This window comes from Perca flavescens, chromosome 19, assembly GCF_004354835.1.
Source record: "Perca flavescens isolate YP-PL-M2 chromosome 19, PFLA_1.0, whole genome shotgun sequence".
Classification (NCBI taxonomy): Eukaryota; Metazoa; Chordata; class Actinopteri; order Perciformes; family Percidae; genus Perca; species Perca flavescens.
Window position 1 is genome coordinate 4,924,842 of NC_041349.1, and position 25,118 is coordinate 4,949,959.

Here is a 25,118-nt window from a genome sequence, read left to right on the forward strand (position 1 = left end):
CACTCAGTGGAACTGGTCTCACAGCCAGAGACAGGAAACTAAACCAAGAACAACATCACATCTTTCTCTTAAAGTTAAAGACAGTCAGTGTTTGACTCCTGATCAGATTGGAGTTCAAGCTGAAATGCTTCAATCATCTAGTTACGGGGAAAAGATAAGCAGCGTTTATCAGTGATCTGCTGCTCAGAGAAAGAGACTGTAGTGTAAAGAGTTGTTCAAGACCTGCTGCACCTGACAGATATTTAATAGATTAGTTATTGTTTGACTCACTGCACACCAGGGGCAATTTCATTTTTGTTTTCTGTGGGGTGGCACAAATATACAGTATCAGTGTAGAATATTAGTTATGATACATGGAAGGACAGAACGGACCCAAATGCAAGGTTCAATAACAAAAAGGTTTATTTAATGACAAAAATGGGGAAGGTGGTGGGGAGGCGATGCCAAAACAGGAATGAAGACACGAGGGCTGGGGAAGGATGACAAGAGCAAAACCTAAGAGGGCGAGGGCCTCAGGGGATAGGGTGGTAAGGGAGCTTACTGGGATAGGATGGATGGCAGTCAGCTGGCAGTAGAAGCAGTAGCAGGCTGCTTCTACTGCCTAGTAGTAGGGGGAAACAAGCTGAACTAGTTCCAACAACAACACAGACAGGTGGCTTTTTAAAACACAGAAGTCCTTGTTCATCCACAGATGAGTCATGATGTGTTTTACAGCAAAGGGTGCCACTATCAGTGACACAGCAAGCTTTGAGCTTTTCTACCCCCCCCCATTGTTTATTGTTTTAAATTGTTGTTTATCATTTGCTCTTCTGTATCACTTGATTCATTTTTTTAGGAGATATTCCACATTATGTACTTGAACTTCATGGGTGCCAATAACGGTGAGCAGGACTGTACAAACAAAAACTCTGATTCAAACACACACACACACACACTTTACAGGAAGTGTTTGTTTCCTAGGATGGTAAAAGAAAGTCTCGGTTGCATTCAGGTTTTTCTACCAAAGACATACCCATGCTGGGTGAACTGAGATTCAACAACATAAAAAATACATAAAACTAAAACACACACACACACACACACACACACACACACACACAGCCAGCGTGTTGGAAGTTTTTCCAGGCAACATAGAATAGGAACAGATGTTTATATGTAGTTTAGACATTAATACATTTCATAAATGACATGTTGATGTTTAAGACTCTCTAGGTTTTGACAAAAATGCAGACATAAATGTCAGTTAAAAAAATGATAATAAATAATTATCAATTTTCAAATATTGCACCTGTCAATACTGATTATACTGACAAGGTTAGCAGCAGCAGCACCGCGTCAGACGCATTTCTAAAGACATAGAAAACACCCTGCAGCTGCCAAGCAACTGACATCCAACAGATACACCATGCTCACACCACGCAGCCAGTATGAAAGGCCTCTTAGCCTACATAATTAGGTCTCCAGCGTTGTTGAGGAGACTGAAGTCATGAAGGGGATGACTGCATGCTTTAAATTGAAGATTATGACTACAGTGAGGCAGCAGAGTCAGTCACTGGGTGTGGATTATTTTTACATTCTTTAGAAGTCAGAATCAGACTCCAAATATGTGAATGTACATACAAAGACTCTGACTCACACACAGAAGAATTTGCACAAATACATTTGGTTCCTCGTCCGTGGTTTGGTTTCCCAGGATGGTGAAGGAATATCCCACCCCACTCTACCTCTGATTGGCTAGTACTTGTTGCCTTTCTCATTAGGATTTGTTAGATTAAGGAGTGAGATTGGTTAGGGTTAGGGTAAACATATCAGGATAAGCCAATCAGAGACATGGTAAGTCTTCACCATCCTAGGAAAATGTGTTTACAGGAAGACAGAGTCAGACATAAAGCTGAACACAGAGAGATCTACATACACATTTATCTATTAGGAACCAAATATAGCTGCATATATAATACATAAAAAGTAACAATGACCAATGTTGAAGTTAAAAAGTTAAAACCCGGCTTATGTTTTGAAAACAATATTTAATGGGGCCTGCAGCTAAATTTAATCAAGTACACTAATACAGCATTTGAGTGTCTCACCTAAAACCTAGCTTCTAAAGAATGAATCAGGTCATGTCTGACATTTAGCATATGAAGAAGACTCATTGTCCCCACAGGAAAGGTAACTATTGTTTCTGGTTTTGGGGAGCCGCTCCCTGCAGGGCCAGACGTGATTAGACAGAATCGGCACTACCATGTGAAACGACCTTTGTCTGTGACCTGGGGTAAACCTAAAATCAGAGGTGTGTCTTTAATCAGAGACCCACAATTCCACAGGAATATAATTCGGAAACTGAAGTGATGTCGGCACTTCAATCTGTGACCCCGACAGGGGAAGCACGTTGGAGTCCGCTGTTTACAGCGTATTGTTTGTCATGTCACATGACTGTTCTTCTGTGACTCCGCAAGGAGAAGCTTGAGATCAGTCCGCTGTCAGCTGCAGTGTTTTAGTGTTTTATGTTTGATTGTGTTTTGTCTTGTCGTTTTCATGCAGTTTCATTAAACCTTTTGCTTAACTTTCAATTCGACCACAGCCTCTCCTCCTTCCTCCTCCAGAAATCAGAACGAACACGTTATTTAGAGAATTCTTAACACCACTCGGCGCCTTCAGACAAAACTCAAGATAACAGGCAAATTATTAGCTAGTCAAACACCGAGCGGCTCCATTAATCTGCTCGGTGCGTCTTAACAAACGGAGCGAGCTGCCGGACTCTAACATCTGTTGATCGGACTGTTTAGAGGCGATGTGACCGGCAGGTAACGTTAAAGGTTCGCTGCTACTGTAGCGGAGCTGCAAGTAAACCAGGGCTCTCAAGTGTCACACATTGAGCGTGACTATCACGCACTCCCGCCACACATTGTATTTCTCACGCGGAAAAACTATTTATAACATATTTAATATTCTGCAGCGCCCAGAAGTTTTCTGGTGCGCCGCTCTCACTATGGAACTGACAGGAATCAAGTGTGTCTCCCCTGGAGCTCTTAGTCAAGCCTGCCACTTATCAGCCAATCAAAAAAATAGAAAGGGGCTATACATATACAATAGCCAATCAGAAAATAGCACTATTGTATCTGGGTAAGATTTAACGCAACAACCAATGAGAAAAAAGCACAGAGCAGCGTACAGACACTTCCCTAAACGTTCCCAAACAGGGCTCTGACTCTGTCAGAAGGTCTGAGATCTACCGTATCAGCACAGCAATCACGTAACGCACAGCAGACTATGATGCAGGTAGATTATTTTATACGTTTTTTTTAGGTACTTTATTTTTCTCAAAATATGACAACTCCTCCAAATCTCAGAGAACACAGATATATTTTGAATGTGCACAAAGTTTTGAACATGAGCAGAAATCTTGCTCAAAACACATCTGAAATGTTACAGTCCAGGGGTGTATTAATTCATTAAAATTAATGAATTTATCATTGAGGTGAATAATTGTCATATGCACATTTAAGGAGGTTACTTCCTCAACTAAAGTTGTCACAGCCTGTCCTTAAAACGTAAGAGCTCTGAGTAAATGCTGTACACAGCTGCAGCTATTCATGCACGACTGTTGTTGGTGATTTCCAGAGATGGAAGACTTACTCAGATCATGTATTTCAGTAAAAGTAGAAAAAACAGTGTTGTAGAGTTACAAATTACTTGTCAGTTACAAGTCCTGCATTCAACATTGTCCTTAAGTAAAATATACTGTACTTAAAGTACCAAAAAGTAAAAGTGCTCATTATGCAGTGTAATATATCTTATATTATATTATTATGCCACATCATATCTCTGTGAGATGGGCTTTTCAGCTGTTGCTTCACTGAAAACAAAGTACAGATCTCAGCTGAACATTGAGCATGACTGGAGAGTGGCAGTATCAAGCCTGCAAACCTGCAAAAGATTGTTAGTTTGTATTTAGATACCACTTGTTACTATACTGATACTAGTTGTTCAATAAATTGGACCATTTTAAGCTTGTTGCGTATTTCATTAGCATTGTGTTGGGCCGATGGGGGCAGGTGGAGCTTGAAAATTCCTCCTTGTCCAAAGTGGGGAATGACTGAAAAAGTTTGACAACCACTGCTGTAACCAAACAAGAATATAAATAGTGTGACGGTGCAGAGAGGAAAGAGTTAATAAAGTAGACTGAGGTCAGTCAGTGCTCTGTGTGTGTGTGTGTGTGTGTCTGATCAGTAAAGATGGCTGCTGCTTCCTCTTTCCTCCTTCACCTTCTTTATAGTCACAGTTTTTATTCACACTGCAGAATAACTTTGAGTGAAAGCATGTTTTTTATCATTCCAGAGAGATTTCTTTGTTCACAGTCAGTATTTGAATCTTGTGATCTCATTAAGCTACAGGAGGAAAAATTGCAGTGTTGACAGTGCTAACATTAAAGTGATGGTTCGGAGTACTTTCACCCTAGGGTCCTTTGCACCATGACCTCGAGCCAAACACCCCCCCAGAAGCTTTTTTCACCTGGTTCTAACATTGGGAGAGTTAGCGTAGAGTAGCGTTATCAGCTGAATAGCTTAGCGCAGGGGCTAATGGATCCAGGTATCTCATAAATGACCCCACTAATAATGCCCAAAATGATACCAAACTTATACACTAGTACATATAGGTTATGTACTCATAAAACGATGGATTGTAAAGTTTTTAAGTACACCAGAAGTTTATGTAAATAACACTTGCCTGCTGGCTTCTGCTCTCTGCTGATCATGTTAGAAAAAGACACCAAGGGGTCCTGACCAAGCCTCAAGTATTTGACGAGTTAGGAGTGAGAATGTGTTAGGCAGGCAAGGGCTGGACAGCGGCTGTATGTCTTCTCAGTTTAGTTTATTTAGTTACATTGCTTAAATGTTGTTGTTTTGAATATTGATTTGGTTATTAAATATTATTGTTATCCTCTGGCAGCCTACTCTCTTGTTCTCCCCGTTTTGGTCACAGTCTGAGAGCTGCATCAGGACAGATTTTACCCTCATGTTAGAGTCCACCTATTGTAAGAGGAAACTGGACCTCATCGTTGTTTGTTGGTTGGTTCTTGCTGACTGACCTGTTTCAGTGTCAACAGTCAGTCCAGTTTGTTGTGGAAACAAGAGTCATCGAGCCGAATCACAACTTTGGAATTCTTTCTTTATCCTGTACCCTGAATTAATGCTTTTAGTGGCATCACAATTACCCAGAGCCCAAATAAAAGTCACAAACAGCATCTCTTTTTCTCAGTAACTCATAAGGTACTTTAATTTAAACCAGGTGTGACTCAGTAGGAAGTGAGTCAAACATTAACTAACCTCATAAATATCTCTCTGGCCTGAACAGCTTGTATAACCCTAACCCCATACACATGGTGAACTCTTAACTCTTTACTGTCTCTCTCTCTGACCAGCAGCTGCACCATAAACTGCCCCCCCACTGATTAACACTGCTCATCTCTTCCCTGTAACTTGATGATAAAACAGTTTTAATTTCAAAATGTTGAGGCAAACTTCTTCAGCCTGAACTCTGATCTGATCGGGAGATTCAAACATTGACATGTGATGTTCTTATTTTAGTTTCCTGTTCCAGTCCCTAAGTCAGGTCTTTATTTCTCTTATATGTCATTAGACTGGAAAGCTGAGGGAAGGTCCAGAGTGTTTGGAGCTCTAGACTCAGGAGAACTACTGTAGTCTTCATGTTTTTATTTCAAAGTTTAAAGTTGATATCTGTCTGAACTCATCAGCTGAGCTGCTCTGCTGCACACAGAGACAATAAACCAATCCAATCCAATATAATCCTTCATAATAAAAACCTGACCAGTGTGTTTTGTGGTAGGAAGTCATTTGACTGTTTACTCTGACTTTAATCATCAGGAACCCTCAGCAGAGCAGTCAAACCAGACAAACCTGTCTCTGAGAAGAAGTAGCAGCATGATAGTCTCCTCCTCCCTCACTGATAAACACTGCAGGTCCTCTTCCTGGAACATGGTAACAGGACTCAGTCATTGGATCACTGAATCAAATGCTGATGCAAAGCTCAGATGAAAGCTCTGAACTCAGATCTGACAGTTTTGTTGCTTTAAGAAACAAACATGCCGCCTGCCCAATCAGAAGTAAGAAATGGTAGTGTTATTTTCTGTGCTATTTTTTCCATTGGCTGAACACATTTTCTTAACTTTTGATTGGTTGGGCAAGATGCACGTTTGGCACCCCTGTCCATTGCTGCAGTGTGGAGGGAAAGACAACGTGTTTTTCTAATCTGATCTTTAAACCAGTTTAAAGGACAAGGGTAAACTTTATAATCCACTGCAGGCCTCCGTGTCCAGTTTATTTGGTGTTTGTTAGATTGTTTTGATGATTAAAACACTAAGCTGACCAGCAGAAATGACATACAGTAAAATTACAGAGGACAGAAACGATTTCCATTGTCTGAACACACCACAAAATAAAACAGAAACACGTTAAGACAATACCATCAACATGCTGCTCTTTCTTTCTTGGTCATTAAAAGTGAAACATTGAGATTAAATAATATGCTACATGGTACTTTGTAAAAAAAATTTTAAACAGACTGTACTGCTGCGAGGTAAACAAAAATGTATTTTTGCCCATAAAAGTCTTTTACGCTTCCTCTTCTAGAGTGTCTCTTTGTGGTGACAGTTAAAGTCATTTTGTACCATGTTTCTCACAATTAGGCAGCATCTTCATTTTAACGATTTTCCCAACGATTTTTTTTCCCATTGTCACCCATTTAAGAGTCCCTAGAGAGGGCTGCATCTTTATTTTGTGCAGCCTGCACTGCAGACAGATTGCAAAGCCCTGTATTTCCTGTAACAGACCATGATCACCGTGAGTGTAGATCCTCCCACTCACAAAGATATAAATCCTCAGACCGTACGTATGGTATCCACTCTCTCAAACAGGTATCATTCTGCACTGATCCTGAGACTGTACATGCATGGCTATATTAATGTTCCCGTTGTTCCTTCTGTCTGAAGTAGCTTCTGGTAAATATCAGCTTTTATTGTGAAAAGAATCATGTAGACTTTATTTCTGACCTGTGTTACAGAATGATGTCATCTTGTTCTAGAAAATGGGAATGCGATTGATATTTACTTTATTTAAAATATCTATTCATCTGTTTAAGTTCCTTTTGATAATGAGAATGGATTTATGAAACTGTGAATAATTTATGAACAGTTTTTCTTGAAGTAGTTAAAAGTTAGGCTTTTATGTATTTAGCATGTTTAAATGTAATAAACAGTATTGGTTTTGTTAATTACAAGGGAGAAAGGAAAATAGGCTGGGTGACGTGCTTTGAGCTGTGCAGTGTTGTGATTGGCTGGATTGAACAGGAAGAAATAAACCACTGTGGTGCTGAAGTCAGTTCTCAAACACCAGCAACATTTCCTGCATCAGGAATCTTGTTGTTGCTGTTTTACATTCCATAACTGTGAAAGGGATAAGTAGCAATCATAGCAAACAATGATATGCTTCGACTTGAGTTGGTTAGAAATTGATCAGCTTTGTGTGTCTCAACAACAGCTTGTTGCTTGATGCGTAAATATCTCTTTCACTCTGTTCCTGCCTTTCTCTCTCTCATGGGCGAAAATATAAGTTTCCTAAGTCATATTAGCTGCCAACTGTTTGTTTTTGCAAATGACAAGTGACTAATTGAATGATTTCAGTTAAGAGCAGTAGTTCATAAATGTACAGTATATTTTTAGCTATATCATTCAGTCGGTCTGCTATTATCTGCCACTTTTGTTTTGTTTTTATAAAGGCCGAGTTTTCTTCTCTACATATTATATGATTTGCTCCCTTGTATTTATGGACTGTGATGGAAGTTTTAATTCGAAGCAGCAGCGTTTAGAAATATCAATGATCAAATGAAAACGAATAACGACTGTTAGAGAATTAAACCAAAGTTTGGTCTTTGAGTATTTATTTACATTTGCAAATGGAGAAAACACAGTTTCAAAGGTACACGCAGCACAACTGAAAATGTCTTTCTAACCTAAAATCTAAACATCACATCATCATATAGTCAAAACCTCTCTTTAGCCACCCCTCTCACTTTATCTTTTAGCATGGCCATAGTTCAAAAGAGGACATCATTAAAAGTCAAACTATCCTCACCTTCCCCTCTGCTCCTGTTCTTTTCATTAGCCTAAACAATAGTTAATCTCAGGAGGTAGAAGCCTTACGTAGTTCTCACTGTTGTAAACAGTCATCGGCCTTCTCCACTTCTATCTAAGCAAAACTTAAACAAATGAGAAGGTTCAAGCTAGTAGAACTAAATAACTCTACTGGGCTATAGTTCACGGTTGCAGCTGTCCCTCTCTAGTCTTTAAGAGTCTACGAAGAAGGAACAGCTTTCTATGGAGGTTTTAAACAATCTTTAAGCAAATGGTTAAAATCATTAATCAATAATGGTTAAAACAAAATTTGCCACCACAGTCCACCCTTTTGATTACAAAATAATCACAAAAAATAAATTTTACCTTTTAAAGATTCAAACCTTATTAAATCATTAATCATTTTAAAAGATTCAAACTTTACTTCTTAAAGATTCAAACTTATGGATATAATTGTCTATTGCTGAAATGCTGTTTTTGAAAGAGGTACAAAAAAAAACCTTTTTTAATTGTAGCAAGCTTTCACGTCTAAGTAAAAATCATTAAAACAAAATTTTAATCAGTCTTACACATTATCGGAAACAATGTCCAAGACCTCATCATCATATCTGGACAAACGAAAAAAGTCAGAGGACTCAGTGTTCTGAAGTGCCTGATACTGTATCATGTTTACCAAGAAGATGGAGAAAATCATTTTCTTGACAAGTGGGATTATGCAGCATACACAGATCAGGAAACCAAACATTAAAGTTATTAGTGGTGCAACAAATCTAGCTAACCACGCTTTCCATCCCCCTTGAAAAACCCCGGCCCACCAGTCCCATCCTGCATAGTGTTCTGGGACGTCCTGTGCTTTGAGGTTAGTCAAAAGTAGGTTCAAGTGGTGAATGGTGTCTAATATATCATACTACATCTTCCTGCCCATCGTGGAGTCAAAATCTGATACCAATGATCTCCGCAAGCCAAACATAATCCACTAGAGACCCTGGACCTGAATGTCACTGGTTAATGTCACATCAAACTACTGCCTTATAATTTGTGTAAATAATGTGTTATGTATTTAAACATTAAAATAACCTGGTATGAAGTGTGAACATTTACTAATTTCATATCTACCCATACGGCGAAGTCAAATTTTCCATAAAGCTGATAATTAAATTATGCAATGCCATCAAATGCTTCCCCCCTTTGGTTATTTTAATATAAATCAATTGAAACACGCTCAGTGCAATTATCAAAGCTCTCACAGAGTGAAAGTTGAGAAGAATCAGAATCAAACTCACCCCTCCTTGTCTCTAACATCATTAAGTGCTGTCAGAGCACAAATAAAATTCAGTTATTCTATGTGTGTGGTTTCACTGGAAACAGAAATCATAACCTACATCACGTGTACATTTCCTAACTAAACCCAAGTCATTCCTTAGTAGAAAATGTATCTATTAGATAATCTTTCAAGAGTCTTAGTCAAACGTGGTGTCTATGTGTCATCAAAATGTGGAAGGTGAAATTACTTCAATGTAATAAAAGATCCACAAGGAACTTTTCCTAAGTTCTAAAGCACACAACAAAATGGCCTAGGTCTTTATTCTTAACTTTGTTCAATATTAACAATATTGCTGTTTAGGAATAATTTACTTTCTTTATCAATAATCTATCAGTTGAGTTTGTGTGGTCATGAGGAACCACATAAAGTACAAAACCCCAATTTAGTAGCATTTGTATGCCAAACATCCCTTTGCCTATTATCAGAGTTTATCATTACAGTAATATTAGCTCTGTACTAGTACTTATTGTATTCCAACCACCATTTTCTCATTGATATGGAAAGTAGTGAACGCATCACCTGTCTTTTCCTCCAGTCACCCTAGTGTGTTGGTGTATGTAAATGTTGGGAGGAATGGTTACACCTGATTTATCATACTTTTCTCTCAACAAAGATAAAATGCAAAAACCATAAATGCAGTAGAAAATCATAATAATCACACTACAAATGTGGAATAACCCCCCCAATGTTCTTCTTGAAGGGTACCTGTTCCAGTCCTTTCTGTCCATCTGCTCCATGCGTGCGCCAGAGCACTCTGCTCTGAAAGTGTGTGTGTGTTTATCTCAGAGGAATGTCAACAGTTCCTCAAAAGAATGTGCAGTGAGTGTGTGTGTGTTCAGAGAGAGAGAGGTGGTGTGTTCTCTACAGTTGTGAAGTATATTCTGCTGTCACTGTCAGAGAATGTGCTGTGGTTGTCAGAGAAGAGATCAGTATCACTGCTGTCTTCTGAAATGATTTTAAACAGCAGGCTACAATACCAATATGTAGCTTCTGGTTTTTCCTCCTTGGAAAAACTTCTCGTTTTCCTCCTCTCTCAACGTGTTGCAAACAGTGAGAAAAACTCCAGTTTTCCCCGATTGATTTCAGAGATAGCACAGAAACGCCGTCTGTCAGGCTGATCTCTGAATCGATTTCCCTCGTAGGTGACTCAGCAGAGGATCTGCTCGTCACTTGTTGCAGGTTGTAGAAAAACCTGTCCTCCTCTCCTCTGGAACCTTTTGTAGTGATGCGTGTATCCAGGTGACTCTACCTGGAACCTTTCACTGCCCTGTGTCACTGGAACGATCGCGATGGTCTCTTTCACCGTCTATCTGCCAATCCTTCCTCCTGAAGTTGTTATCACCACAGAATCCCCAGGCTTGACACCTGGATTCTCATGGCCAAAAGAGCAGAAGAAAATTCTCACGCAATAACCTACCCTAACCTATCATTTCCTTATACTGCCGTGGAAGAAATAGGTGTTTTTATTATGGGCCTCTCCCTACCTATGTATAAATAAAGAGAATCTTTAGAGCAAAATTCTTTGGAGCAAATCGGAACTAATAAAACAAAAACAATTACTATTGCATCCCCTTACACTACTGTGTCAATCAGGGGGTAGATGATCCTTTTGTTTACAGTTGAACTATCAATTTTGTCAATTTTGTTCTCAGCTAAGCAGATGTTTTCTTAACTATTCTATCACTTTGGTTATTCAAGGTCTTTTAAACTGGAGCTACAGTGATGTCACAACAAGTGTTTCAAACGTCTTTAGAAAAATTATTTAACACTATTTATTTCCCTTGCTACTTTATTAAACCCCTTATTTATCATTGCTATACTATATCCCTCCTTTTTGAGACATGACAAAGCTCATGACTCAAAAGCAATATAAATAATCTGTTTAATATTCTAATCCTTAACATTGTTCTAGGTTTTACAGCAAATCCTGTTTATCAGTAACCAAAGTTCAATGAATAATTTCTTAAGGAGAATTTTCACCTCAGTAAAGTTTTCAACGTCAACATCAACTAATTTAGTTAAAACAATTTTTGATATAGCAACTCAAAAACTCATTAGAGTACGACATGAAACGTACTGCTTTTAGGATTAAATCTCATTTAAACATTCATTTATTCAATATCACCATTAACCTAAGACGAATTACCCAAAATACATTGTTTATGTCATTTTTTTTATCTCCAGTTTACAAACCAAAGTAACACTAATTACTATCTGCTAGTTCCAAGAATCATTACAAATTAAAGTTTTTAGCCTTCTAAAGCACACCTAATCACGTGTACTTTGAACATCTATTTATCCAAATCGTTACCTGTTACGGGAAACATATCCCATATTTTTTCATTAAACCAAAATTTCACTTGTACTACTCATGTTTGGTTTTAGCTTGTGCCTTATCTGTGTGGTGTGTGTGTGCGTGTCTCCTCCTCTGGCTGTCCTCTGTCAAAGAAAGAAGGCTCTCTCCAGGGTACATATAAACACACTGTTATTCTTTCTGTAATTTATGGCATCATTAATTAACAACTCAATGTATTCCTGAAAGGTGTGTCAAGGTGTACAGCTTACCATCACCCAGAACTATAAAACGATATTTACTGTCTTTTCTACTGGAACTCTGAGGAAAGAAAAATGTTAGACGAAACAACAGAGAATCAAAACCTTTAACATTCCCTGCAGAATGTTATGTTTAGCTGTGGGAGACATTAGGTGCTCGAGCATAGACCCTCTGCATTTACTGCTCGAAGGTCCTGAATGAAACTAAACTTTAAAATTTGTAATAAAAATGATGATTCTTATTTATGTTACTTGAGAGAATAAGTGTACGTGTTGGAGAATCTAAACACGGAACTATAAACCCCATCCGTCAATAAAGAGTTAAAAACACGGTCGAATTTCTGTCGATTACTTCCTGTTTTAGCGTGTACTGATGTTTCTGGGGCCTGTAGTCCGAACGCAGCTTGATGACTACAGGTTAACAATTTGTCAATCAATCCACGTCACATTTCTGTGTTTTGCCCAGAGATAACGCTGTACCTGAGACAAAAGGTGGTGAAACATCAGTAGATAAAATGTCGTTTTTACCGTGTGAATATGCATCTATTGTAGTCACAGGTTCACTGAATATGTAAAACACTGTGAATACAAGGCCTACGCTGTCGTATAGGTTTTCTATAGTCTCCTGTCGATAGAGACAAATAAACACATTATCAGTAATGTCAGTCCAGTCAGTCAATTTTTACAAATAGTCACAAGGTGTCCTATGTCTGTCTCCTCTTCTGTTGGAGACAAAGAAACATGAATGTGAGCTTTTGAGTTAGAATTTCTGAAAAACGTCTGTAGTTTATCAGTCAAGGTGACAGCCACTGGACATGCGTATATGCCAGTAGACAAAAGAAAACTCATGCTCGTCCTTTGATTTGTTAAAAAAAACTTTTCAACGTAGTCTTCATCAGGGTCAAAAGTTGACAAAAGGAATGCATGTAATATTTGTGATTCCTTAAACTTAACTACAGGTGTCCCAATTTGTTACCGTAATCAGGAGATTAACAGACTGACATGGTACGTGTTACATTATAATTTGTAAACAAATACGTACTTTTAGGCTGCAACAAAAATATGTCAGCCAAAGAGTGATTTTTATCAAACCGCACAACTTTAAAGCCAGTGGGCAAAAGAATAAACATTCCTAAGACCCGTGGGTGAAAGAATGTCTTCAATTTCAAATAGACATTTTCAAATGCAATCTGCATAACAAATTTACAGGACACTCAGATGGAAGGGAGAAAGAAACAATGAACATTTTCCTTTCATATCTAGTTCAGGATCCTAAGGATCTGAATACACACAAATCATAAGAATGGTGAACTCCTCTGAGATAACCATTCTTCTAACCATTTCTCTAAGGGAAAAAAACCCTAGTTTACCAGAGAGCTTCTGGTTTGAAGAACAAAACTTCACTAAACCCAAATTGTTGCTCCCGAATCAACTAAAAATCCAATTTTCTTCCCTTGTATAATTAACACCATGGTTGGCAATTTGTATACACACCAGACAAACACATTGAATACTTGGACATATTTTCCAAAAGTTGTTTCTGTTTGTCGTGCTGTTTTTGCGTCTAATTTGATCTGTCTATCGTGTGGGGAGTGTTTGTAGCGTGCAAAAAGCCTGTCTTCATTGCAAGCATGTGTATGTACGTGTATGTCTGTATGAACTGTTTTTAGGGATCTGGCAGTCCCAGCATCGGGGGAGACTGCAGAGACAGTTTCATATTCACGAACGCTTCAATAACTTTGGCAGCAAAAGTCTTACAGTGACCTCAGGAACGTGTACAGACATTCTAGGTGACCGGCTCAAGTAAAAATCTAATTGTTAACACTAAACTGAACAAGCTGCTATTCTGTTCATTTTACATGAAAACAGCACTGCACCAAAAACCTTTTCCTGAGGGATAAAAGCAGATGCAGCCTTGAGTGATGTATTGGTCGTCAGGTTTCATGCAGTCAGAGGCAGGGCTGATTACAGACGCCGCCTTAGTGAGGTCATTTTAGCCACACTGGAATTAACGTGGTTACGTCAGTTGAACATTAGGAGAAATTCTCAATCCGTCAGGTGTTGAGGTTAAACCAATGTTAAAAGTGCACATCAAATCACTACCTAAACTAAATAAGTGGAACCTTCATACACCAAGAATTGTTTTTCCCATGTACAGGAGAGAGGAACAGAGAATTGTTCTCTTACTGTTTGATCTGTAACCCCAATTGACCAAATAGAATGACCAAATAATCTTCAGTGTCAAATCTTTAGCTCTAATAATCAAGTTATGTGAGTGGAACCCCTTTAACTTTACCCTCAGTAGTAGGCATTTTCTTCTAGGTTTCAGAAGATAACATACTATAATGGTTTAACTGAATAGATTATTTTCAGAACTTTCTAACCTATCAATTGTCCCTAATAGCAAAAACAAAAACAGTGTATCAGTGCAAAGCATTTCTTCACTGCATGAAGCGAGTGTGTGTGTGTGTTAGCAGTACCTTCTTCATCAGCTGTTGGACTCAGTCAAACAGAGGGACAAGTGTTGTTCTTTGTCGGAGGTGTTATTTGCTTTTCTTTGGGCATTTACATACCCAATGTCCAAAGTCCTTGCAGTACAAACACTGGTCTCGGTTGTAGGGCTCACCATTTTGCCCACGGTACCCGCCTCGGCCTCTCTCTGGCTCGACCACGTCCTTTGTGGGAGCAGCCTTTTTTCCCTTCGGGTCCGCGCTCCATATGTTGCCCACCAGCCTGTTGTAACATGCAGACAAACGCTTCAAACATGGTTTTCTCACGTACTCGTTGGTCTTTCCACCCGATGCAGGTGTGACTGATGCTGTTGGTCCTGTCCGATTGTTGAGTCCGTGTCCTCTTCGTCCCTCCGTTTCTCCAGCTTGTCTTCCTGATTTTTAGAGAAAGCTCAGAAATAGGCTTTGGTTAGAACTGATGAGGTTATTGGTGCATGTGTGTTTGCATTCTTTCCCTAGATCACTGTTTTCTTAAAACATTCTTTGTTTTTCCTGTAGGCTACTCAGTAGCTTTAAATCCTCTGTCTTAATTATTGATTTTCCCATTAATTTTCTTTCTACTTCTTCTAAAATCTTGCTTTAACATTCTCAGTGTCTTTGTACACAAGGATCCGTTTCTCGGAAAGCCAAAGCTTTATGACCAGTTATGACAGACATCGCAAACAATCCGGTCCATATTTATGAGTCATTTCAACCACTATGGGTCCAGTTGCATCACTGGAACGGGAAATTTCGTTTCCCATAATTGATTCTTGGACTTTATAGTATACTATGTCTTGCTCGATGTGATCGTCACCACACCGCGAGGTTATTTGTTCGGGAAACTTACGTGAAAACCCGTGTACAGCCCTGACCCAGTCTCCTACTAAAAATGTAACAACCTTACAAAATAGCATGGTGAGAAAATGTAATGCTGTTACATTCTTTTGAAGCTGCAGCAACGTGAAATCTCGTCTCGTAGCTGCAGCAACGTGAGATCTCGTAGCATGCGAGACTCACCCCGTTCTGCCCTGAGAAAGGACCATACCAGAAAGGTAACGATCATTTTATTCATTTAAAATTATTATCATTTAAACAACTTGTTTAACATATTTATTTTTGTATACAGAATCCAATCGATATGTGCTTTTGCAACTGATCAACAAATGTACGATTTTCTTGTGTTTGCAATATAGCTTCTTAGCTAGCAAGCTAGCTAAAATACTTGTCAGTAGTAGCTAGCTAGCTACTGTTATTAGCAACTTATGCATTAAATTAAATGGACATTGTTGCAATGGTAGTATCCAATAAACATTTAAGACAGCCCTAGTTAATAAAACATTAAGTTAGGTTACCTGTTTTTAAGTCATTTTTATATAGAGACCCACCTTTTGTATGACCTAGCATTTCTTGATATCTGGTATGATTTCCATAGGGCAGCTAGCTAGCACTATCAGCAATCTTGTAGCAATGAAAATCTAAATTCATTCCAAGCAAGATTAAATTATGACCTCTGTTCTTGAGTTTATGTGTTTTAACTGTTAAAACACACACACACACACATTCGTTTTCAATATGAAAGAAATGTGTATTTTAGATATTTTTTCACCCAAATGTAACCTAACGTTACCTTTTGTACAGCTTTCAAGATGTTGCAATATAATGTAAATGCAATGTAAATATAATGGTTGATAGTAGTAATGTGTTTGTGTGTGTGCATGTTTATCCGTGAGATAAGGAGGGGACACAAGACGTTTGGGTCTAATCACACCATAAGCGTGGCATGTGTATTCTGTCTGTGTTATGTGGCTACTGCGTTGTGTTTTATATGTGCATTCATACCAGAAATGTCTCAGATGCGCTGCTGCTGCGGCCAGTCTTTTCCCTGTCTCTTTTGAATGGAAATGCCTCCAATATATTCATGTCACCTGAAAAATAGGTGTCGGTCCTATTTCTAGCATGCACGCGTTTCCTGAGATGTGCGTGTCATTCAGGCAGTGTGCAAGCTCTAATCTGTTAACATGGGAGCCCAAAAAAAACGGACACGCCACGCAGCTGACACGCTCATGCCACGCAGCCGGCTACACACTGCCTGCGTGTTCGGCTTGAGCTGCGGCCGAAAATGCTAAAAATAGGCCAGATGCCTATTTTTCACGTGACATGCAAGCGTGTTGGAAGCGTTTCCAGGCAACATATAATACGAAAAGATGTTTATATGTCATTTTGACACAAATACATTTAATAAATGATATTTTGATGTTTGAATGTCTCGAGGTTTTGACACAAATGCAGATATATAAGTGTAATTTAAAAAAATGTTTAATCAATTTTCAAATATTGCACCTGTCAATACAGAACGTGTATATTCTGTATACGAATATTCTGTAGCCTATTTTGCCGTCAATACTGCCAACGTTGTCTTTGCTGTAATCAAATCAGTATATATATAAAATATATATATATATATATATATATATATATATATATATATATATATATATATATATATATATATATATATATATATATTTTAACATTAAGTATTACTACTGCATTTTATCAATGGGAAACATACATGTGTACAGACAAAATGTTTTAATCAATTTTCAAATATTGCACCTGTCAATACAGAACGAAATATTCTGTAGCCTATTTTGCCGTCAATACTGCCAACGTTGTCTTTGCTGTAATCAAATCAGTATATATATATATATATATATATATATATATATATACATTTTAACATTAAGTATTACTACTGCATTTTATCAATGGGAAACATACATGTGTACAGACAAGGCTAGCAGCCGCAGCGCCGCATCAAACACGTTTCTGGTGTGCAATGACATGCAACTGACATGCAACAGAAACGCCACGCTAGCAGTGTGTAGCCGGCCTTGGAGCTATAGGGCCCTATCGTATACCATGTGCATTGCAGCGCCAAGTTGAGCGCAAGTGTGCTCGTTTTAGACTGTCTATTTAGATCCTAAAAATAGGGCCCATAGACTTGTTGAGATTTAAACAGATTTTCTTTTGAAAATCCCATAGAAATACTAGGCCTATATAAAATTGATCTACATAAGATTGCTGTTTATTATATTTCAAAACTGTTGTGGCTGTCTCTGTGATTGTGTCTCTGTACTTGTGTACCTGTGTATCTGTGAAAGGGAGGATGAGACATAGTGTCCGAGATATTGAGTTGGGGTGAAAATCGAGATGTAAATCTGACATTTTATTCATAGGCTTTGTTTATATTCAGTATCCAAACAATATGTGGTTTCAAACATTCTAAACTCTACTGTGGACATTGTTGAAATGTTGTCTGTGCAGAAGTCATGTCAGTTTTCACGCTACCTCGCTTACCCTCTTTTTTTTCTCTACTTCATCCTTCTCCATTCAAACCTCTCACCCCATCTCTGTTCCAACTGTGTCCTACATAAAGATGCCTGGATCGACTAAAAAGTCCTGTATCTCCTGTCACGCCATGATTGGCGTGGCAAGAAAGAAGTGCAACCTTTGTGGAAGGGAGCAGCCATACAAGGCAATTAAAATGAATAAGTTAAAAAAAATTGAAGAAAAACCACCAACAAAGTTCAATGCCGTAAAGGCACTGGATAGTGCCTTTATTGATGTAAGCATGTTACATTCATTTATTTTCTAGTTAATTGTTCATTCAGGTATCTGTGTATGTGCAAACAAAAAACATATGGTGTTTTGTTCTTGTTTTGTTACAGTTACATAAATTGAAAGCAGTGGGGTTCTACCCCCTGCTCCTGGTGGCGAAGCAGGGGAAGAAGAAGTTTAAGGCCCAGCTGCTCCACCTGGAAGAGCAGCCATCCAGGGAGACGATGAAGGCATTTGCCACAATTAAAGGGGTCTTGAGACCTTCCTCAACTGTAAGCATACATATTCAGTTTAATAACAAAATAATCAGTTTCTCATACTTTATTGTACTTTATTGAACCACATAACAGTACATTCTGTTTCACAAAGCCTACAAATTAAAATATTATTTATCTTTTTTTTGTTTAATCTACATCTGTTGAAGGATTAAAAACATTTCATAGGAATGGTTTATTGACAATTCACTGACAGCCAATGTTATGCTGGTGTTTTTTTCCCCCCACAATCAGAGTAAAGTTACATATAAAGTTACATATTTGCATATATTTGTAGTGTTTATTTAAGCAAGATAGGCCAGAGAACCAACGACCTCTTTTTTTTTTTATTTAGTTGTTTTTCAAAAATGGTTACTACATATACCTGGATTTAATAACATAAAGCTACAGCAAAGAGAGAGGGTTAGGACAAAAGGGCTTTGTTGTGATATGATACATAACACGATGCAGGGTTTATGAGTCAATGTATTGAAATTTTTTTTTTATTTTTATAGCACATTTCAGCAACAGGGCAATTCAAATTGCTTTACATAAAACATTAAAGAGCAGTTAGAAAACAATTTAAAACAATTTAAAAACATTAAAAGACAAGAATAAAATTTACAGTGCAATATAAGAATTTAAAGACAGACATCTCAAGCAGTTCGGTCCATATTTTTGGCTCATCTCACCAACAATGGGTCCTGAGGCTTGACATGGCTTGAGGTTTCGTTACCCATGATGACAGAAACTTTATTATATTTTTCAATGTGATCGTCACCACAAGGCTAAGTTATTTTTTTTCGCAAACCTTTGTCAAAACCGGAACGGACTCGAGACCGTCTCTTATCTTTGTTTTTAATTGAATAGTCTCGCAGACTACGCCTGTTCAATTGTAATTGTGTAGACTCTCAACCTATCTTTGTGTGTAAGGAGATATTCTAATTTCTGTGACATTATAAAGGCATTATCATGTGCATAACATTGTTTTGAAAATGTATACAGTATATATACTGTATATATGTCTGTATATACAGTATAGTAAAATATCGCAATACTCAAATTTATTGATTTTACAAAAAATGGTATATAAACATTACAAATAACGGTATAAATTGAGTTAATTAATAATAGCATACAATTACAATAGAGGTACAATATGAATATTGAGGTAAATGTTTTGAGCCTGCAAGACTTAAAACCTGTCCCACACTAGCCTCATTATGTCTGTGAATACAATGCATATTGAATGTAATGCATATTTTTATGTCAACAGTTTTTATATTTGTGACATGACATTTCTCAACTATAACCCTTCATAACAGTAATGAAGAGACTGTGATTACTTACATTTTATATTTATTCCATAGTGCCTAAGCCTGCTGCATCCACCTATCTTACACCTTACCCCAGCACTCCCACCCTGGCTCCCACTACCCCTCACCCTACCTCCACCAACCCTCATGACTCCCACCCTGATTCCCCCAACCATCACCACACTGCCTCCCCCTACAATTTCTACTCTCACCCTGCCTTCCTCTGCCCTCAACCTGTCTCCCCTCACCACTCCCACCTCCTCACCACTTCCAATCTGCCTACCCTCACCACTCACATCCTACCTCCTCCTACCCCTCACCACTCACATCCTACCTACTCCTCCCCACTCCCACCCTACCTACCCTCACCACTCACATCCTACCTACTCCTCCTACCCTCACCACTCCCACCCTACCTACCCTCACCACTCCCACCCTACCTCCTCCTACCCTTCCCACTCCCACCCTACCTACCCTCACCACTCCCACCCTACCTCTTCCTACCCTTCCCACTCCCACCCTACCTACCCTCACCACTCCCACCCTACCTCTTCCTACCCTTCCTACTCCCACCCTGCCAGCCACTGTCACCACTTTACCTGCCTCAGCTGTAGATCTCAGTAGGAAGAAAAAGGAGAGGAGAAAAAGTAATGGTAGGGAATGTATTGAAAATTTGTTAACTAAATAGAACAGAGTATCAGTTGACATGTACATTGTAGCATAATACTTCATAGGACATATTTATTTATTTTCTGCTGTTTAATTCTTTTGCTTTCCAGTAGGATACATACTCACTCAAGTATATCTTTATTTCAGACTGTTCCTATTGCCACCAGGAAATTTTTGATGGGAATGTCCTTCGTGAAAGACATAAAAAGGTTGGTATCTGAGGGAAATGAAAGTGCATTAACAGTAGATAGGCTGTTAAAGTGGGGTAGCATAGTGGCTAAGGAACTATGCTAGCATTCATTAGCCAGAAAAAGTTGTGGGTTCAATTCCCAGTTGCCACCGTTGTGCCTTTAAGCAGGACACTTAACTTCTAGTTGATCTGGGGAGACTGGCCCTTGTAATAATTGACATATGTAAGTTGCTTTAGATAAAAGCGATAAGTATAACTAGAAATGCAATTCCAAGAAATCACCAGTGCATGAAAATGCAAAAGATGATATGTAAAATATCATATGGGTCATTCTGTGTCGAATCAGACAAAATCCAGGAAAATGGTTGCTGGACCATCTCAGATTTTGCTCAAAGTTTGTTTACCTAATATTTAGGTCCCAAAAGTAAGACCTGTAAAATATTTGTATTAAATTCCAATGTTTTCATACATATTTTCACCCTTAACGTATCATTTTTACTATCTCAGAAATACCTCATCTTGGAGGCCATGTTTGGGCATTAATATCTTGAAAAGTATAATTCTTAACCGGCCCAAACTTTGTAGGGTGGAACGTAGACATGTTCTTGGTATGATTGTACTGCATGCCCATTAGTTTTATATAAGGCCCTAGATATGGAAAAAACTTGGAAAACTGGTGATTTTGAGGGCCTTGTAAACAGATTTTTCTGTATCCACATGGCACCAATAATTACTTTGTTTGCTTTGTCTAATACTTAATTAACGTTGAGGCAGTATTTAGATTAGATTAGATTAAACTTTATTGTCATTGTGCAGAGTACAAGTACAAAGACAACAAAATGCAGTTTGCATCTAGCCAGAAGTGCAAAAAAAGTGCAATGTGATTTTCAAGTATAGACAGAACAAGAAATATAGTGCAGTGTACAGTTGGTTTACAGAAGGTGGTTTGGAGTAATATAAATTAAATATAAATATTAGGGCTGCAACGATTCTTCGAATAACTCGAATAATTCGATTACAAAAAATCTTCAAGCAAAATTTTTTCTTGCCTCAAGCTTCGTTAAATCAATGTAATTAAGGTTGTACGGCTCACTGTGTCTCCTCACGGAGGATTATTACTAGCGACCAAGAGGTGTGTGCTTCTGCGGACACAAGACTGACGGCCCATATTACAAATGAAGGAAGACGAAAAAAGCGAGGGTCTAAGAGAAGAGACAGGCGAGAGAATGCTGCTACATCTCTGTAACAAACATCCAGTGTACTCATCCATTCCATGGAGCCAACACGACACAAGGTAGTTGACGTCTGCTGCTCTCGTCCACCGCGCTGTTTACACAACTAGCCTGCAGCATGCTACTCTGCTAATAGCGATGTTTTACCAAGCTAAAACGAAAGCTGTCGGTTTGTAGTGTAACTTTTTATTAGTTTGCTTCTAATCTTTGGAAATGTAGCTGCTTCCGGAGACAAACCGGCTCCTCCCCCCAGCATGCATTCTTTATTCTTTCTCTTCACCATAGATATATCTATGCTCCTCACTGTGTATTAGGCTGTGTATTTGCATATCCAGTGCAAAGAGCCAGAGGCAAGAAGGGGAATTGGGTAAAAAAATATTAACATTTGGGCCACCAAAAATTTACTATTGTAATGTATTTCTTTTTAAGGTTCTTGGAATTTGGCAATAAAAAAGGTTGTTTTTTTCTAAAAAGGAAACCAGTCTTTTGTATATATACAAGCGACAGGTTTCCTTTTTTTTTAGTAAACAGCAATAATAAATATTTACTATTGCTGTTTACCAAGTATTTCTTACTAAGTATTTCTTATCCGATTAATCAATGGAATAATCGTAGAATATTCGATGACTAAAATAATCGATAGCTGCAGCCCTAATAAATATGTGTAGTGTATTAGCAGCTACCTTATAAGAGCAGAATAAATATGGCTATGTAATATGAACAACATGTACAGATACGGGCAATGTAGTAGCATTGACATAATAATGGTTGTAAAATATAGATATACTATGCAGTATATATATTATAAGAAAAACTGAATAAATATGGATATTCAGTATGAACCATATAGACAGATATGTAAAGTATGTACAGCTATGTGCAGTGTGGTAACAGTACCATTGTATTGCAGAAACAGTAACATTATAAGAGTAGTAAGAATAAGTGTATGTGCAGGATAAATAGTATGACGAGCAGTAGAATATGGCTATGTATAAGTGTAATTACAGTATGTACATTTGTAAATAAATATAACACTGGGTGGGATAGGGTAGTGCAATTGTCGGGGGGCACACATAACTGTGGTATGCCGGTGTTCAGGGTGATGGTTGAGGAGGTGTTATTATCTAACCTAGCAGACTGAGGTCTGTTGGTTAGGAAGTCCAGAATCCAGTTACAGAGGGAGGTATTGATGCCCAGTTCACTGAGTTTGGTGATCAGTTTGGAGGGGATGATGGTGTTGAATGCTGAACTAAAGTCAATGAACAGCATTGTGCAGAGTGAAGTGCTGTAGAGATGGCATCCTCTGTGCTCCTGTTCTGACGGTAGGCAAATTGGAAGGGTTCCAGTGAGGGTGGTAAGCAGGTCTTGAGCTTACATCTGTACAGAATAACCCTTATAATAATAATAATAATAATAATAATAATAATAATAATAATAATAATAATAATAATTATAATTATAATAATAATTTTTATTTTGTTTAATTCTTTGTAAGGGGCAGAAACAGCTATTTATGCAGTGGCATCCTTGCCCTTTATGGTAAGTATTTCAGCACATTACAAAAACATCTTGACATGAATATCATATTTGACATGAATCGTCATTTAGGACAAGTGTTTTCAGTGTGAACAAGAGTATCTAGTATTAATGCTATCTGTAAGAAATGCCTGGTAGGTGGGGGTGGTGGCAGATGTTAATCATCCTGTTCTGAAGGTCTTTTGTTATTTATTTATTGATGTAGGCCTATTGTTAAAAAAAAAAAAAAAAGCCCCTTATAATACTCATGTATACTTTTATTTCTTTTTTCAGTGGCAAAAGGTGGAGGTCATCGTGGACCAATGTGGAGAATATTGTGTAAATAAGGAAGAAGAAAATAAATGATAATAGTCATCTTTATCTTCACCTGGTCTTTATGTCTTGTCTCTGTTTTGCTCAGCTAATGACATGAACTACATTCTGGAGAGGAAGTTAAATAAATAGGCCCATGTAAAAAAAACAACACATTATCCGTGTATTTTCCTGTTAGTTGTCCTGCAGATAACACAAACAAACAGCTGGCGATGTGCTGTTTCCATGTTCGTATAAGAAAATAAAAGGAAATCTTGTATTATTGTGGCCTCCATGTTTTCACACACGTGATGCTCTCGGCTACGGCCAACCATTGGTGGCAGCCATGCAACAAGTTGTTACGCCAAACGCCAATATAACAGAAGAAGAAGAACACGCGTCCCGACCATATGAACGCTGCCAGTCGGAAAAACAACGTAATCACGGGGTGGTCCTTCTATTCCCAGGTGGCATGAACGCAGCATGAGAGCAGGCAGCTCAGTTGCTTTTCACCGACTACAAGACCCAGGCGGACCCAGGGCATGCTGGAAAACATCGGCCTCTCAGCTGATCTAACAACTGATTGTTTCAGAATCGAAGTTTTGTATAAACTTTTTATTGATTTTGAAATTTAAAGGCTGTCTGATTTAAAGGCTTATTCTGTACAGAACACATGTTGTGCTGATAGTGATGTTTAGAAGTCAGAGAGACTAAATCTGTTCAGATTACAGATCATCTACAGTCTGTTGTTAATTAAAATCAGCAACAGATGCATGTAGAGCATTTCGATCATAATAAAAACAGCTGGAGGAGCTGATTTATGGTCTGATAACATTTTATTAAATCAGAATCAGACCACAGTGTTTCTGTCACTTGTTGTTCAGCCTGAAGGCTGCTGGAATCAACTGGAAACTGTCTGACTTGAGAGCGGACTTTTGTCGGTTGCTCTCGTCCACTTTACAGGCGAGGCTCACGTTCGTCTTCCGCCCAGCTGGTAAAGGGCGTTACCTAGCAACATGGGGCAAAGCACACAGTTTTTGGATATTTTGTGGAATTATGCTTCTTTTAGTTGTATATCATTGTCGTGACACATGTTACTACTTGCTCTAACTATTTCTGTGCACATTTCCATCTGTGGCAATCCTAAACCTAATTCGTTTGTAAAAAAAAGATAAAAATGCCTCAGGGAACTACAAATTTCAGCGCCATTGTTGTTAGCACCATTGGAATTAATGGTACACGTCATGGGAAATGTAGTCAAAATACAAAAACAGTTATATTTTTAAAATTACATAATAGTTTTATATATAAAATGAGAAACATGATTACATTACTAACATTAATCACCTGCTTTGATATGAAGTCAAAAGCTTGCAATGTTGTCATTATTTTTAAATACATGTTATTTACCCATGTGTGCAAATGAGGTGGAACAATGACAGAAACATAATTTATAACCCATATCTTAAGTAATTACCATACCAATTTTCA

At 38.1% G+C, this 25,118-nt stretch overlaps 1 protein-coding gene and 1 long non-coding RNA gene across 2 annotated transcripts in view; both read left to right on the forward strand.

Annotated features, from left to right (window-relative positions):
- Positions 1-25,118, forward strand: part of LOC114574062 (low affinity immunoglobulin gamma Fc region receptor II-like) — a 392,591-nt gene that overhangs the window by 37,054 nt on the left and 330,419 nt on the right. The window lies entirely within an intron of this gene.
- On the forward strand, positions 18,396-23,789 carry LOC114545290 (uncharacterized). Its single transcript, XR_003690857.1, has 4 exons — positions 18,396-18,411; positions 20,526-20,587; positions 23,296-23,339; positions 23,610-23,789. It is a non-coding gene; the product is annotated as an uncharacterized LOC114545290 (long non-coding RNA).